Genomic DNA, 16,553 nt, shown 5'->3' with positions numbered 1-16,553 from the left:
GCCTGATGCAAGACTCGATCCCGATCCCGGGACTCCAGGATCACGCCTGGAGCTGAAGGCAGACGCGCTTAACCACTGAGCCACCCAGGTGTCCCATGAATAATTTATTTAAAATGCAACCGTACTGTGGTTCCTGTGCCTAAAATTCTTTCATAGTATATACCACCCTCTCCCTTCAAGTTCTGAACCATTCAGGTTAAGAGACTGGCCTTTCTTCCCACCCAACCATGGATGTACTTCAAAAGGTAGGAGAATCTTTTGAAATGCTATGCAAAACAAAACGAACTCCCTCCTTTTTAGAGAGAGACAGAAAACATGAGCAAGTGGGGGAGGAGGGAAGGGACAGAGGGGGAGAGAAAATTTTAAGCAGGTTCTACACTCAGTGCAGAGCCCCATGTGGGGCTCCCTCTCACAACCCTGAGATAATGATCTGAGTGGAAATCGAAAGTTGAACACTCAACTGACTGAGCCACCCAAGCACTCCAAAAACAAAGCTTTTTAAAAGCCTAAGTATAATTTTCTGAAGAAAGGAAGATTGTCCAAAAATTTCCACATTTCCTCTGGAGTCTGACTCCAAAAAAGTTCATTCTTCTGGAGGATTAAGGCCTAAACTTATTACCAGGACTTGTAAAGCTCTCCATGATCTGGCCCTTGTCCATGTCAACCTCACCAGCTAGCTGCCCTTCTATGTGGGCAGATATCAGGAATTGGTGAAGTAGATACCTGTTATTTTTGCATGTCTAGTATCCCTTCCTCCTCCTCTTGGTAACAGCATCCTCTCTGTTGGGAAATAACCTCACTCCCTCACTGCAGTTTTGGTGGAACTGTCAATCAAGGTGTCCCACTCTCCCCCGGGGAAAGGAGATCTCTTACCCAAACTCAAAGTGTAGGCAAATCAAGCAGAATCTCCTAAGAAGCTGAATCTTGAGCAGAATGATGTGAAGATGGAAAATGGTCAGGGCAGATTCATTCTGACTGTGCTACACTAAAGACACTGTTTATTCCTGCTACCTATTCTCAACACCTGCAAACTGTCCTGGTGCTTCTTGGGGTTTCCTTAGGCCTGTATGTTTATTTCTTAAATTCTATTATTCAACATCCTTCAAATACATGTCTTTTTCTGCTTAAATTAACCATTTAGCTATTTGTTCATCCTTTTTTTGGAAAAATATTTACTGACCTATGTGATGGTTAGTTGTTTATGTCATTTGGTTAGGAGATAGTAGTACCCAATTGTTCAAACAGACACAAAATCTAGGTGTAGCTGTGAAGGTATAATGTAAATGTGGTTAATATCTATAATCAGTTGACTTTAAGTGAAGGAGATAATCAACAATGTGGGGGAGTCTCCATCCAATCAGCTGAAGACCCTCAAGGGCAAAACTCTCAGGTTCCATGAAGAAATTCTACCACAAGGCTGCCAGAAAGTTTCCAGTTGCCCTACCCTATAGATTTTAGACTTGCTAGGCCCCAAAACAACGTAAGCCAATTTCTTGAAATAAATATCTTACTATACACACATACACAATGTGTATGTATAATATTTGTGTATGTATTCCACTGGTCTGTTTCTTTGGAGAATCCTAATATAAACACCTACTATATACTAGTGCTGAGAACAAGACAAAGTCTATTGCTTGCAACCAAAGAACCAAAGGTACTGTTATATATGTCACTGAGGAAAGTTCACAAAGTGCTCCCTGTTCCATACATATGCTAATTGTTTAAGATCAGAAATGTAAGTAGAATTTTAAAATTCTAAACCTGGTGGCAATAAAAATAATTTTCTAGATTCCTCCAAAGTACGGAGAAATTAAAGAATGAAGGCATGCTTAAGAAAGAAAGAGCATCTAAAATGGTCAGAATGTATGGGTTCCTTTACTCTAGTTCAGGAATCAGCACACTATGACCTATAGGCCAAACAGGGCCCACTGTTTGTGTGGCCTATAAACTAAGAACAGTTTTTAGTCTTAAACGTCTTTTCTTTAAATCAAAAGAAAATCAGTACTTCATGACATGTGAAAATGACATGAAATGCAAACTTCAGTGTCCATAAATAAAGTGGACACAGCCATACTGATTTGCTTTCACCCTACAGTATGGTAAGAGAGACCACATGGCCCTAAAAATCTAGGGGAAAGTTGGCTGATCCCTACTCTACCAAAGAAAGCTTTAATTTACCTTCAGGAGGAATGGGCAAAAAAAGGGTGACGTTGTTAGAAAAGAAGACACAAAAAAAGGAATACATTAATTGTACTACTTATTGAGTGGTTACCATATATAAAATACTGTTTTGAGCACTTTACAAATTAATATTTCTAATCTTCACAACATCTCTATGAGGTGGAGACTATTATTCCCATTTTATAGATGAGTCAGAGAGGCTAAAACAAACTTGCCCAAACTCAACAAATATAAATTACAGAACTGGGATTATAAACCAGGGAGTTTGGCTCTAGCATATGTATAGTTAACCACAACACTATACTGTTTCACCACTGGCCTTCTTATCTATCTAATCTGCATTGCATTAATGAGTTGATTTTCCTTAGAATTTAAGTACTACAAACTCTGTAGATGAACCAATAATGAAATAAATGAAGAAATTTGTGGCAGTGCATTCCTTCGAGAACTTGAGGGGGATTGCAAAGAACTATGCCTACCACCCTTCTTAAAGACAGGAAACTGAGAAAGAAAGCCCCTTGGACTCAATCTTTGCTTTCCCTAATCCCATACTAGAACTCAAAAGCTCCAACAAGCTTCCATATGCAGGCTAAGAAAAAGCACATTCTCCTCCCACATGTCTGGCTTGGCCAAAGGTCTAAAGTCATAATGAGTTAATGCTCAAACATGTGTTGTCATTTGTTTGCTGCTGTGATTCTGAGCAAAGGACCGAGCTTCATGTGTATTCTAAAGTATTTAAGTTAAATTCTGTACCACAGATTAAATTTGATTAGATTTGAGATGCTAATTTTTTAAAATATGGAAAAAAAAAAAAAGACCACTACCATGAGGAAAAAACAAGATGGTTTTTCAATTCACTAAAAAAAGGACTGTGACCCAAAGCATGGTGAACCTCTGCAATGAGCCTAAGCTAGCTGTGGTGACAGCTCAGCTCCAACTGAGGCTACTCCTAGAAAACAGACCTATCTGAATTGCCTAAATAGAGTATCCTTTATTATATCTAGTATGATTGGCCTTCATCCTAGTGGGGAGTGTATTACCCTCAGGAGGGATTTTCATTACAAAGGTAAACGACTTCCTCCAGAACACTCAGAGCATTTGAAAGTCTCATTCAAGAGACTGTCTTAAAAAAGAAAACTAGCTCATATAATTAATTATAGTAGAGTCAGAATCAACATTTAAAGATTTTAGTGATGGTGTGAGCACTTAAATTTAAATTTAAAGGTGAAACTACCCAAGAAAATTAGTCCCATCTTTAAAAAACAAAAAACACTTCTACTTTGAAAACCAAAGCATAATTCTTTTGCAATGTTTTAATGGTTTCACATAAAGAAACCTGCCTGAATGTAGCAAAAAGAAAAACAAACAAAAACCACTAATTAGATTAAGATTCTGTAAAAATCAGGTGCTGATTCATAAGTGTTACCTAATATAATAACTATTCTGATATATTTTGAACTTCATAAGACTCCAAACCTCAGAAAAATGTCTGCATAACTCTGAAGACAATATATAAGGGAACTCTATAAAAATAAACAAAAACAGCATAGTAAGACATACTAAATTACGTACTCACCAGAAATATAAAAGAGAAAGTTTTAAAAGGAAGAGAAGTTGGATTGCAAACAGAATATATGTCAAAGATACTTCAATCAATAAACCAAATATTAAAAGGCATATTTGACAGAAATGTTGTGGTTCCAAATATTCCAGAAAGCTCACAGCTCAACAGCTTTTTTCTTCACATTGCAACTTAAAGGTGCTTTTCTGAATCACCTCTAGGCAATAAAAGTTCTCAATCCTAAAATTGTAAATCCTCAATTGTATTATTCTAGTCCAGTTAAAATTCATATACTTGTCTCTTAAAAAAACAATAAAACAAAAAACCTAGCCAAGTGTAATTATAACTTGTAATCTGAAAAATATATAGACACATTTGCTTACTTAATGAACATTTTATATTTCCAGATACAAAAGCACAATACTACAAAGTTACAGTAAATAAAATCTAGTAGCAACATCAGAATAAGCAAACAAGGAAAGCCAAAAAAAAAAAAAAAAAAAAAATCAAGCATGTGAAAGTACTTTCAATTCTTAAATGACCCAACAATTCTCACACAAATGGAAATTTATAATACGGAAAACCACAACAAATTTTGTATGCCAACAACAAAAAACAAAAAAACAGGAAACAAAAGGTCTTTCAACAGAAGAATGGATAAATTACTGCACATCATTAATGGTGGTTGTCCTTGGGAAAGGGGCTTTCAATACTTGAAGCTATACAGACCAAAAATATTTAAGAATTATATTATTCTTTATATTATATGTATATACATATAAATATGTACAGAATTATATTATTCTTTATATTATTCTACTTTTTGGAATTTATCCTAAGGAAATAATTAATGCACAGAACAATTCAATCGTAATGATAATCAGATCAGAGCTCTTCTAACAAAAAAAACCTGAAAAGTACAAGGAATCATTTAAAGAGATGATGGCAAACTCATATAATGGAATACTATTCATTGATATTATCTATCCTTAGATATTTTTCAAATATATTCATTTTTCACAAAAATTTATAACATATATTTTTAAAGGGAGATGAAATATGTATCTGATCTCATTGTTTAAAGAAAAAAATATATATGCATTGAAGACCACTGGGAAAGTTGTATAACAAAATATTAATAGACTGAGAGGCAAAATTAAGGGTTTTTTTTTAACCTTATTGCATACATTCTCAACAGGGGTAATATATCACTCCCAAAGGGGTGAAAATGGGCTATTGAGGGGCAAAAAAAATAAAAAGAAAAAAAAAGAAAGGAAAGGAAAACTCTTAGCATACAAAACACAAATCAAAACACAATACATAAACATAGAATATATCTGTGGTATTAAAATTTCATGAGGGTTGTACAACTAGGAAAAAATATCTAAAAACCAGGCAAGGTGAACAAGTGATAATGCTAAAAAGGTTGACAAACACTGCCTCATTGGTACTCTCCATTTTTCTACAATGAACTTCATACTACCCGAGTTTGAAGAGTAATATATATACATTGAACTAATTACAAAAGGATATACAATGAAAGTTAAGACAATAGCATTATTTTTCATTTTTAAATATAAAATTTATTCCTACACTCCCCTAAGTCTTTTAAAAATACAACATAGACTATTTATTAAATATAATACAAAGGCACGCCTGGGTGGCTCAGTGGTTAAACGTCTGCCTTCAGCCCAGGGCATGATCCCGGGGGTCCTGGGATCCAGTTCCACATCGGGTTTCCTGCATGGAGCCTGCTTCTCTCTCTGCCTAGTTCTCTGCCTCTCTGTGTCTCTCATGAATAAATAAAATCTTTAAAAAATAATAATAAAAATATAAAGAAAATGAGAAAGCACTGCATCAGAATCATCTGGCGTCACTTGCAGAACTAGATTCTGCAGTAAACTAAGTCAACTAAAAAGTAAACTGCTTTTACTAAAAAGTAATCCACCTTACTGCAGACCTAATAAAATCAAAATTTCTAAGGAATTTATTAAATGAGGCACACTTAAATCATCATACTGCTCCATGGAAACATGAGATACAGATATTTTTTAATTTAGTCTAAGAGATTTTTAAAATTATGTACTAAAGTGATAAAACAAACTAAGAGCCCAGAAATCTAGGAGTCCTTGCTAAGTTCCTTCTTTTCCTTAAGTTCCTGTTTGTCTTTTCCTTAAGTTCCTTAGGAACTTGAAGAGTCAAATTTTTTCACAAACTATCAAACATACCCTATTATTCACTATCTCTACTGGGTACAAGGCATTGTGAAGAATATAAAAGAAAAAAAGAAATATTTATAAATGTTGCTACTACAATAAATTCACTTTAGTTAAGTGTGCAAAACCTAGCATTAACCACTAGCTTTCTTTCTTTTATTTTCTTTTCTTTTTCTTTTTTTTTTTTTTTAAAGATTTTATGAGCCACCCAGGGATCCCTACCACTGGCTTTCTCAAGGCACCATGAGTCCTTAGAAACTGTGTTTCTAATCTTATGATGCAAATTAAACAAGTAAGGAACAAAAGTCACTGCTGGATAATAATAACTAGGACGCAGTCAGCTATACTCAATTCTCCAGTTGATATACTTCCTTGGCATGTCAGCCTTGAAATGATGCAGGATTCAACATTTTGCCTATACCAAATTAAACATCTCCTCATGTTAAATACTCTGGGCTTAAAACATTAAACCACCAATGCCAAGATTTACTATATACATAAATAATGAAACTACCTAAACACATAACTAACAGTCCTGCTTAAGGAAAGGGAGAATAAATACACAGGGACTAGTCCAAGTAGTAGTTAGATAACAAAGTGTAAGACACTGCACCAGGCCATAGCAATCTCCAATTTCTTAGATATCAATGCCACCTTTTGGTGGTGGTAATACTTGCAATGGCAGCAATAACATTTTAAGTGCTTTTTGTATGCTACACACACTTAATCCTCAAATATGTCTAAGAAATAGGTATTGTCCTTTCTCCATTTTACAGATAAAAAGACTGAGAAATAAGTAACAGCTGGTAGGTGCTATCTGCAAACTTTCACTGTTTTGCCAGCTGACCACAACTATATTAACAAATTATTCAGTGAGATTTGGCACATCATCTTCATGAATAAATTTAAATCTTGTAATTAAATATCCATAAAAGAGCATATAAATGAATGTAACCGAGGCAAACCTGAGTTAGAAGAACCAAACAAAAATTTTCCAAGTCATAGTATCAAGTAGCACAATATTTTCCCATTTTTTCTCACTCCTTAACACCCCAAAAACAACTACTTAATTTTGCTTGTTTTGCTTTAAAGTACAGATTTTATCATTATATATAATTCCATCTCAGGAAACGGATCCTGCTTATTAATTCATTTGTAAAGCCTTTAAACTCATTTTATCCCCTAGAATCTTCATCTTTAAAAGTTTTATTAAATTTCATTTCACATTCTATACTAAACATGTTCTATAACTTTCATTTTTAATTATAAAATATATACAAAATATTCAGAAAATAAAAGGTTTAAAGAGAAAAATAAAGACCACCTATAATCCCAACTTCAAGATAATGACTTCAGTCTTTTGGCATTTCCTTTTAGCCTATATATGAATAGGCATTTTGTAAAACCTTAGTTTACTGAAATTATACTATATAAACATTGGTAATGTTTATTTCTCTCAACAATAGATCACTTTTTAAAAATAGGGCAGACAAATAACAGTTACGATTGATTTTCTACAATACACTTTGGCTTACTGGGCTTGAATGGTTTCTTAACCATGAAGTGGAGAAGGGATAGATGGCTAGACCTTTATAGAAAGTTTTCTATCTTGCAAGTTTTGAATGTTTTTTAAAAATCATTTTTAAATTTTACTGATTAAATAAGCATTTTCTTTGCACTATGAAAAACTTCACACATCCATCTTCAGCACATTTACACATGGAGAACATGGTTACAGAAGCGTTAGGGCTGCAAAACATCAAAACCGTGACAATTCACTGCAGACACAAGCTCAGCCCAGTACACTGGAACCTAAGCAGAGCCAGCTAAGAACACCACAAAGCAATGGTTCTTCATAGCCAGTGTCGAAGGCCTACTGCTTACATATACATGCAAGCAGATAGTACTTGGTGGTGACACAATCTCAAGCTTGTTCTATTGATGACACTAGTACAAGTCTAAAGCATAATGGGAATAACAGAATGACTATATCACCTAAAATCCCTTTACTCATGATTTCAACTGCAGATTTTGATTGGTTCCTCAATTACAATGCTGTCATATTACAATGTGAAAATTATGACATTGGAGTACTATGAGAAGTTACTGAATATTTATTTAGAATTCAAAATGTGGGGCCGGGGGTGGGGGGTTGCCTGGATGGCACAGTCGGTTAAACGTCTGCCTTCTGTTCAGGTCATGATCCCGGGGGGGCCTTGGGAACCAGCCCCACATAGGGGCTCCCTCTCTGCTTCTCCATCTCCCTGCTCTTGCCCTCTCGTGTGCTTTCTCTTTCCCCCTCTCAAATAAATAAATAAAATCTTAAAAAAAAAAAAAATTCAAAGGGATGTTTTACAATGGAGTTTGTCCTAAGTGTGAAACTATTCAAAAGGCACAAAAACTTTTTTAAAAACAGTATATACTTTTTCACCAACTTTGAGTTACTCAAATTCCAGCCTTACCATTTGGATGTATAAAAAAAATACTATCAAAATAACCTACCACCTGAAAGTCTAAAACCATTGGCTTTCTGAGTCTGAGACATAAGATTCACCCTCTAAGTTCGCTTGCCCATTGTTTTTCTTAGTCTGTTATTCTCAAGTTATTCTCAAATAATTAATAAAAGTTTCACCCACAATTTTTAGATATACACATCTATAAAGCAAACTGATACTTGTGCTTTATATGTAAAACAATTTTCTGAGGCATGAAAATTTCATATCAGGAGCTATGTATGCTATCACTAAACCGATTATATGATTAGAATAAAGAGCAGGAGAATGTACAGTAAAGCTGTCATACAAAAATCTAGCCAAAAAATCCAAACTAACAAAAAAGAGCACTTCAAGGATACCAAGAACCAAAATATCATTTAAAGTTATCTTTTATAGACCTGTCATCTTATAACCTTAGTCTCAAACAACTGGCAACAAATTTTAAAATATGTTCCTTCTTCACAAAAATAACCCTATTCATTGTATCTAGATTTACTGTACTGTACTCTCAACCCACACCATCAAGACAGATCCCATACTAAATAATGATACTGCCACACATGGTAAGATTCATCATATCCTCTCTGAAGGCCCCTGTAGGCCACTATATCTAACCTAAGTGTTCTTTGTACTTTTTCAACATTATCTCATAGCCCACGTTTCATCAATTTTGTTTTTGTGGGGCAGGCTGGGTGGCTCAGCGGGTTCAGCACCACCTTCAGCCCAGGGCGTGATCCCAGTGATCCAGGATTGAGTCCCACATCGGGCTCCCTACATGCAGCCTGCTTCTCCCTCTGACAGTGTCTCTGCCTCCTCTTTCTGTGTGTGTCTCTCGTGAATAAATAAAATCTTAAAAAAAAAAATTCTTTTTGTTTTTGTGAAAATAAATTTCTTTTGCAGTCTATCACAGCAATTTCCACATATTATGCATTCTCCTACAGTTAATCCTGTATCATAAGCCCTTTCCTTTTGAAACCTTCAACTAAAAGTTTCTTTCACTCTCTAGATTACTTGCATCTGCTTTCATCTTTTAGGCATCCATTCTATTAGGTATTCTAAACTTAAATTTATTAAGATATAATGCATTTGAAGGATTAGAAGAAGTTTTATAAATAAGCAGTTCAGAGATCTCATACTACTATTCTGCCTAAGTATGCCCTCCCACACCACTGAAACAGTCAGAGATTAGGTGGACAACTCATGTTGTCTACATAAACATTTCAACTACTGTTTTTTCACTACCTCAGTTCAGAAAACTATAGTAAATTTTTAAAGTTAAAAAAAAATTAAGAGACAGAACCTAAAGATGGTATCTTGAATGTTTTAAAAGCTAAAAACATTACAAACTAGTCAGTTAAAATCTAAGTGAAAATTATACTTTTCAAGTTTGTGGTCGTTATTTCCCTTCTCAGGATTTTTACTGTGTGACTGATTTAGGTAACTTAAACCTTACGGAGTGGGGGGGGGGGGGGGGGGGGCGGGATTTTGCTGGGAAAAAAAGGTGAAACCAATTATTTCTGAGTAATTTCCTAGACTCATCTAGAAGGAAAATAATGTGTTACACTGAAGACAGGATTTTAAGGGTACAGGGATTCAGCTACTCCACTAATTCATTCATGTTTCCATAAAAGCAAAATACAAATATTTATTGATAATCTATCTACGGTTTCATCTATCTACTTTATAATGCACTAGTTCCTTCTGAAAGTTTGCTGTCACCATTATCCTTTATAACTAGACTTTGTTAATTTGCATAAATTATAGAGTTTTATCATCTGTAAACAAATGAGCAATATCTATTTTTCAGATTTGCTTTGTAGATTAAATGATACAGTAACTTTACCTTCAAAAAAATATTACTTCCCTTCTCCCTATAGGTCCCTCTATAGATTAGGACACTGATCAGTGGTCACTGATCAACCTTACTGTGAAAAATCTCTTTTCTCCACAGATTCCACATCTTTACACATTTTTGTCTACCAATTGCATTGACATTTAATTAACTAGATAATTAATGGCTAATCAGAAGTCTCAAATTGTCAAAGACCTAAATACTAATGAAACTCAATGTCAGGTTCTTAAAGTGCAAGCATGATGTTTTATTTCATTAACAGTTTACAAATCACCACAATATATGATAATGATTTGTGATAATTAGCTGCAAAGATTTGAGTCAATGTAATTATTGGTCAAAGCAAAGATTCATTAGGCTTTTTACAATACTGAGAAAAATTGCATTCCTTTCTCAGCAGACCCCTGGGAAAACATAATTTATGTACCATGTTAGTGATTTTATATGTCTACAGAAACTGGTTACCCTACAGGTTTGTTTTAAACCAGTATCATTAATAACACCAACTTCAAATTCAAAAGTTACACATATTTACCCATAAAGCTATGTATGTAGTGATATCCTATGTCTTCCCTTTGTATTTATAAGAACAAAATCTAAACCTTTCACCAAAGACCTATGTGATTTTTCTCCTGCCAATGCCATATCTACTAGTCCTCTTCTCAGCTTACCATGATGGCCTTCTCAAACATAACTTGTTGCTGATCACTTCAAGGCATTTGTGCCTGGTTCACTCTTCTTGCAGATCATCACATCTAGCTTTTTGTCATTCAGGTCTCAATTAAATATTACCATCTCAGAGCTTTCCCTCAACACTCAGTCTAAAACTTCTTCATGACATTTGTGACCTCTGAAATTAAATTATCTTATTCACTTATTTACTATTCCTCTCCACCACCACCAAATCCCACTTGTATGAAGAGTTCCATGAGAATAAGTCTTATTCACTGCTCTATCTCTAGTTCCTAGAATAGTATGAAGGTACTCAATAATCATGCAATAACTATTTGTTGGGTCACTAGCCAGAATGTTTAAGATTGTTTTAGGGAAAGACTGATTTCTTAGTCAACAATTTACATTTAGCACTCAAAACTGCTGATCCAAAAGACATAAGAAAAAATGTTTTTTAACTAAAAAGAATAAGAAAAACATATACAACATTCTATCCAACAAGTGAGCTTTATTTTCTCGTATTTCTATCCTTTTGGATGGAATATGAGTCTATTCATGTTTCACACACGTCATATGTCACCTCATGTAAAAAAAATGAAATTTTTTACTTTAGTTTTACTGAGGTATAAGTGAAATGTAAAATTGTGAATTTTCTTATAATTGTATGCCATGAGCTGCCAGCCACTCAATCTAATAACTTATTCTTTCTGCCAACATGGAAGGAGAAAAACTTCCAAGAATGTAAAACATACAGACTGGGAAGGCCATTGCTGCCATAACATGACAGTGCCAGAATGGCCCAAACCAGGGATGAATGATCCTGCTCTCAGCTTCTCAGCTGGGAAGGAGAGAAGGACAAGTGTGATGAGAACTAGGAGAATAACTGTAGTTCTGATTTCTGTTAATAAGTAGAAATATCTTCAAACCAATTCAAAAGGGACTCAAATAGAATCTTATAGTTTGCTACATTAAATAACTGTTTTGAATATCTGAGGTCTCTTTAGCAAATGGAATTATCATTTAGTCTACAAGCTATGGGCTTTTGCAGTTTCACAAAAGAAAAATACAGTATTTGTAATAAGTAACACAATCTCCAATACTATGTGCTACATTTGCTTATAACTTAAAAATATTTTCAAGAATATTTTAAAAAAGATTTTAAATGACAATAGTAATAAAGATGTTACTTCTGAGTTTAGAAAATATTTGAAAGCCAAAACAAACATTAAGAGAGATACAACAATTTAGCGGTTTAAAAATGCAAACACCTTGAAAGTATTACAAGACTGCATTTACATTTAAAAATTGGGCATTGTTTCTTTCTTCAATTGGTGTTTTAAAGGAAGAAAACAAGCAGATAATCCACAGCCCATATGAGTTTACTTACCATTCACAAAGAAACATTAATATCAATCTGTAGACTAACCTGCTTACTTATTATTCAGCCAAGTAGAAAGTTCAGCTTAGCACAGAGCTAGAGCCAGGAACCAAAATGACTAAGAAGCACACGTGCAAACTTTTTTTTTCCTTTCTTTTAATTAAAGAGAAGAGGAAAGAAGTACTACAAGTAATATTTTCTCTAAAGATCACATACTCAATTTCCTATTTTCCATTGCTCCATATTTCCCTGCCCACAACATTCTTAGCTGCTTAACAAGAAGCCTATATTTCACTTTTCATCACTTCTGCTCACATAACTGATGCTTCTGATCCAGCTGCATGGACAAATGCTGAAAGACACATGCAAAATTTAACCTTACAGTGAAGTATTTTAAGATAATACCTCCAGAAATATAATATCTAAAACTGAAGCGTCTTCGTTAACTAAGAACTCAGAATGCTAAATAAATAACATTTCTGCAGATTATCCATTTGTCAAAGAAAGAGCATAAATATATGCTTTTCACAGATTAAATAACAGGAATCTTTCACCCTTCAATTTAAAAAAAAAAAAAAAAGTAGCAACAACCAAAGCACAGTGAGTCCTATCTTCTCTCAGTGGTTCCTAACTCCATATAGCCCACCCCTTAGGCACAGACTATTTGTTCTGAATTTCATCTTCAAACTGAGTACACTTAAAGACCCAGAGACTTTCACAATAGTGACTTTCACAATAGCAACTCTCCTCAAAACCTACTCTTCTGTTTTCCATTGAACTCTCAGATTTGCATTACCTCTGTTATTATTAAGCCAGCCTCCTAGCCCTGGATTCCTTTCTTCCTTGATTAATTCCATACTCTGTAGCCAGATTCATCTCCCAAAAGACGAATGTTCTGATTGGGTCATTTTCCTCATCTCAAAAACTTCTTGTGCTCCTGAATAAAGTTTATACTTCTCAACCCAGCATTCAGTAACTTCTATAGTCTAGCCCAATAAATCTTTACAGCCATATCTCCGTATTTTCTAATTACACAAGCTCAGGCTTCTGTCAAATCAATCCCCTGTCCTCCAACTGGTCCTGAACTTTCTATCTTGGCTCATGCCATTCCTACTATAAAGAATGTCTACCACTCCCCTCCAGCTGCCACTGCTCATGGCCCTTTTGCATTTCTGCACTTAATCGTGTAAACAAGGACACACAAATGATAGCTCCTGCCCACCCCCCACAAAACAGGTAAAAACCCACAAATTTAACAACAGTTGGTTTTTATTAAATGTTTACAATGTGCCACACAGTTTTACATATTATTCCCAATCCTCTCAATAAACCTATGAAGTGTTATTATTCTCCTTGTAAAGATGAGAAAGCCAAAGTTCAGAAACATCAAATCACATATTTAGTAAGTTATCTCATATTATATACTCAGTAAGTTGCCTCCAATCATATACCTAGTAAGTGGCAAAGCAAGGATTTGAACCCAGGCTGCCTAAGTCCAAGCCCATTGGTCTAAACCCTAAGTTGTGCTGGCTTTTTTTTTTTTTTTTTTTTCTGGTCGGAACTATGTGACTACCCCCCTCATCTATCTGAAATAATTTAGTTTTACATGATACTTCCACTTACAACATACTATACAATAAGCTTTCTCATGTTTGCCAGCTTAGTAAAGGGAGAGCATTAAAATACTATTTGTTTCCAATGAAAGAACGATGCTCAGATTGCAACTTCAAGGAATGTCTTTTTTGTCACAAAGATTACTTACACCTAAAATAGTTTCAAAGAAATTCATTCCTACCAGCTTTTTCAAGGATGACTACAAATTACCAATCATATACTATGATGGTTTTACAGATTATTAATAAGAGGATTTTGCAATTACCACCCACGTATTGTAACATATCTATCAAATTGGCAAAGATTGTAAAAACTGACCTACTCAATGCCATTGAAGGTGCAGTGAGACACACACTCTTATACACAGGGTAACCACCCTCTGATCCAGTTATCCCACTTCTGGGAATCTATCCTAAAGGAAGAAAAAAAAAAAAAACAGAGATGCAATCAAAGATAAATGTACAAAGATGTTTGCTTCAGTGTTATTTAAAATAGTAATATTATAAAGATTAAACCTAAAAGTCCCATACTAGGAGACCAATATCTTGTTCAGAGAAAAAAGTAGGAACAAAACAGTATATATAAAAGTATAATTCCATTTTTTTAAAAAAATTAAAAATTCCGTACATGCAAGGAAAGAACTTGAAAAATGTACAATTAAATTTTAGCAGTAACTATTTCTGGGTTATGGATTTATAGATGATTTTCAATTTCTTCTTTACATTTATGTTCTTTTCAAAATATACCATAATTAAACATGAATTACTTTAAACAGGAAAAAAAATGTTTTAAGTAGCTATTATCACTGAAAAATGATGCTGACCCTAACAAGGACATGTTACTTGGAAAGAACACTTCCTTAGTGCAAAGAAAACGTCAGACTTACTTTGTTTCCAGCTTTTATTATGTTCACACTTACTTTAAGAATGTCACCAAAATGCAGTAGTACTCATGAAACTGAGTACTAAAAGTCAGCCAATGTTTCATCAGAAAGCACCACAGTTAAATGAACTGTTTTATTATAGGTCAATTGATAATAATAAATGTCCAATTAAACCTAACTCAAAACATGCAAAATGAAAAAATGAAAAACTATTCTTGTTTTGCAAATTAACTATGTATACTGTTGTTGCCTTATAAGCACATCATAGTTAGTTCTGGAATGGGGAGGAACTTGAAAATAAAGCTGGCAAGCTACCAACATTCACTAAAAATGCACATTGATGCATTTTTTTCTACATGCACATTTCTGTTCTAGGGCATAGTTAACTTTAGTGGCAAAAGATGATTTTTATCAGTGTAACGAAAAAAGATTAAGCTGTTCTAGGAAAAACAAAAGAACAACAAAAAAACCTTCTTGCACTGAACACAGAATTAAAACTGCCATCTGAAACAGAAAGGAAAAAAAACAAAACTTCCCTATCATTTGGCATATACACAGAAAAGCAATTTGAAGGAAAAAAAAAAAAAAGTCCTGAATTGAGGTAAAATAGATGGTAAGCAAAAGATTCTAATTTTACTGTATTTTAAACTGGGAAACTGGTATTCTTATAATATCAGGGAAAACTACAGGGAAAAAAATAAAACTATAGGGAAAAAAGAAAGAAAATAATACAACAGAAATAGCTATTGAGCAACTAAGAGAAAATTTAAAGTATCACACTGATCTTACTTAGAGAATGAGTATCATTCTATTTTCACCTACCATGAAAATACAACATTTATTTATAAAACATATGTCAGGTTCTGGCAAACAAAATAAATTACTAGACTATAAATTCCTTATAATAGAAGCTACAGCGTCACATCTCAGTTTCCATCAAAGAACATAATATTGGGTCATGCAAACATCTGTTCAATGACTGAATCAGAAATCTATTAAGAAAATCATGCAACATTTTTACATGCATTCAATGGAATGGAAAAGGTACATCAAAAGACATCAAAAGATTTGGACTAGACACTGAAAACTACATAAAATCCAAAGATTAATGTTAAATTTCAACTGCAAAATAATTAAGTTATGGTTGCTTGTGTAATGTTCTATAATACAGCCAACTTGTCTGGAACAGAATGATCCTGTTTACGAACGAATTTTTAAATATCATTGAAAACATAGTAAATAAATTTACTCTTTAGATTATACGTCTGAGTGATCTGAAATATTCAGTCCGCAAAAGGAGATAATTTCATACTACTAACTTAGAATCTTACAAGCTGCATCTGGGATTTGTTCAAAGAAACAACTGCATACAGTTCTTTGTGCCTCTTTTACTTTTACACTTTTGTGGTTGATAACTAAACCACAATTCTATCCTGAGCAAAGTTATTTCTTACAACCAGAATACATGTGTATAACATAGCACTGCAAAAACCATGAATGTTAAAGGTATACAAACTTGTAAGTTCAAAGTAACTAAGCTTTAATTAATCCAACAGTATCTTTTACCAGTTACAATGTATAGTTTAGTATATTCCTATTCTTATGAAATATGGACTATAACTTAAATATATTCTGAAACCAAACACCAGGTTACATATTTAATTTCAAAACTGGTTAACTTTACCATTCCGCACTTTG

The 16,553-nt window shown here is 33.9% G+C and overlaps 1 protein-coding gene across 1 annotated transcript in view; it reads right to left on the bottom strand.

Annotated features, from left to right (window-relative positions):
• The window catches only part of RAP1A (RAP1A, member of RAS oncogene family), a 63,260-nt gene extending 48,876 nt beyond the window's left edge, over nt 1–14,384 (bottom strand). The window contains exon 1 of the mRNA XM_041754531.1: nt 14,291–14,384. The gene's annotated coding sequence lies outside the window, so the exon portion shown is untranslated. The remainder of the gene's footprint in view (nt 1–14,290) is intronic.
• Between the last annotated feature and the right edge of the window lie 2,169 nt (nt 14,385–16,553).

Source organism: Vulpes lagopus, chromosome 5, assembly GCF_018345385.1.
Source record: "Vulpes lagopus strain Blue_001 chromosome 5, ASM1834538v1, whole genome shotgun sequence".
In the NCBI taxonomy this organism is placed as follows: Eukaryota; Metazoa; Chordata; class Mammalia; order Carnivora; family Canidae; genus Vulpes; species Vulpes lagopus.
The sequence above is the reverse complement of the archived record's forward strand: the minus strand, read 5'-3'. Positions and strand labels throughout refer to the sequence as shown.